This window comes from Musa acuminata, unplaced genomic scaffold (assembly GCF_036884655.1).
Source record: "Musa acuminata AAA Group cultivar baxijiao unplaced genomic scaffold, Cavendish_Baxijiao_AAA HiC_scaffold_1118, whole genome shotgun sequence".
NCBI lineage: Eukaryota > Viridiplantae > Streptophyta > Magnoliopsida > Zingiberales > Musaceae > Musa > Musa acuminata.
In genome coordinates this window covers 172,503-174,808 of record NW_027021331.1, presented here as the reverse complement: position 1 = coordinate 174,808, position 2,306 = coordinate 172,503, and positions in this window count along the sequence as shown.

Sequence of the window (2,306 nt, the reverse complement as noted above, 5' to 3'; positions counted from 1 at the left end):
CTAGATTATGTTTGGTGGTCATTTAGAAATAGATGGACCATATTATGTTTAGAATCCCACTTCACCTTCTATCTGTTTCATCTGTTATTGTTACGCTTTGAAATGTTCCATTTGTCATTGATATGCTCTGGAACATTTCATACGCTATTGATATGCTCAAATTACTCTGTTTTGTGCTTCATTTGCTATGATCTGATATGTTCTGAAATGTCCTATTTGCCATTAATATGCTTCAGAACATCTAGTACGCTATTGATATGCTTCAATTACTCTATGCTCCATTTGTTATGAACTAAATAGGTTTTGAATGACATGACACATATGATTTTATATCTAATGATATGGTATCTTACTTGTTTAAAATCATTCATTTTGTTCTGAATATACTTTGTCACTTGCTGAGCTGTTTTCAGCTCACTCCGTTGTTATATAAAATCTTTTAGGTCAGCTTGTCACTCTTTGAGATGTTTGAATTGGGCTGAGGCAGTGGAGAGCTATTCAGAATTATGGGCAAGTCTTGTTGGTTATTATGTTATTGTTGTATAAGTATATTTTGTATGTAATGAAATGTTGTCGATAAACCGAAATGGATATACCTTGTAAAAGTGTTAGAAGATCTCTCTTATTTGGAATTTCGGAAAGTTAAGTCTAGTTTACGATTATATGAACTTGTGGTAAATGGTTGGAGTTCTGTGGTAAATAATTGGAGTTCTGATTGTATAATTTATTTAGCTTGTGGATTTATAAATGTTGTTCATGTTTGTCAAGTTGACTTGGGTTGTCATAAATATGAATTATCGAGTGATGTGATATATGATTATAAACTGCACAGGTTTTATAAATATGAATTTGATAGAATATTTTTTAATGTCTCAATGTCCTCAAATGTTAGTTTGGATCTTGGATTAGTTTGTGATAAAATTTTTAAATATTATATTTTTTTTTTAGAGGCGTGACAGATGCTTGAATCCATGACTCGAAGCCTTCTGTTGATACGTCGACCTATCCTCCGGCCCGACGTCTAATCTTTTGACATATTTTCCTCCGGCCCAACATGATTCTTCCTACTTTAATTGTCTTATCTTGATCGAAGCATCCAGCATCACTCAAAATGCAGATCAAATCATAAACACTTATCAATTAGTTTAATCATCAAAATACGAGATTCAACATAGTCAGCACTGACGGGAAGTTAAACTTTTGTTACCATATTTTTTTATTAGTTAATTGAAATGAATATACTTTGTTTGTTTGAAATAGTCATGTGATAATGAATCAAAGTCTCCACTGCACACTCAAATACTCCGATGTCACTTACTAACTATATGATCATATGATTATCCAAATCTAGATATTATTTCTTTGCCTCATCTAACATCATGTGTTCGAAGTGTCGAAATTATTGATATTTTATATGTCGTCTTTACATTATAAAACTGAAGGTTCTATTTCTGGATAATATTAGCTTTGCATACCCATAACTTGTGAACTCTATTTATAAGCCTTTAATAATAAAAAGACTCAACAATGGAACTTTCTCTATATTTAATTATAATTAATGAAGGTATCAGCTAATTTAGCTAGTAAAGGCTTTGATAGTTTATCACAACTATCTGGGCTTGAATTTTGCGTTCTCCATCTACCCTTTGCCAAAAAAAAAAAAAAAAAAAATCATGTGTTGTAGGGTACTGAAATGATTAGCATTTTGTGCATCATATCTACATGATAAGCCTTTAATAACAAAAATACCCAACTAAAATAGAAATATCACACTGTCCTTTAGACATGAATATATAGAAAAGACGGATGATGACGTGGATAAATCTTGGCACATTGTGGCCTGCACGAGCAATTTATGACAAAATGGCATAATACAAGATGTGGCTTCTAGGTAATAGGTTGGTTACCTATTTGCATGACATAACTCGAGATCGAAAGTTCATCCCTTGGTCCTGCTTCGACCTAACAATTTAGATTTTTTTTCTCGATGATGTTAGTAGATATGACGAGTGATCAAACCACGGAGGTAAGAGTTTGCATAGATCGACACAAACAAAACTGGTGCAAAGTCTCAAGCACGATAGGGGCATCTGCATGTCTCCAATTGTTCTCACTTTCATGTTGTATTTTAAAAATTTTAATCAATTGGTTAGCAAGAATTTGCATGCTTCATCGATTTACTCAAGCTGCTTCAGTTAATGTTTCCTCAAGTTGACTGAGCAACAAAACAAATGAGGGTAACATTGGAACCACCAAGTCCAGAAGACAAACAGCAGTGCGAGGCATTTGGAGAAGACATTGGAGGA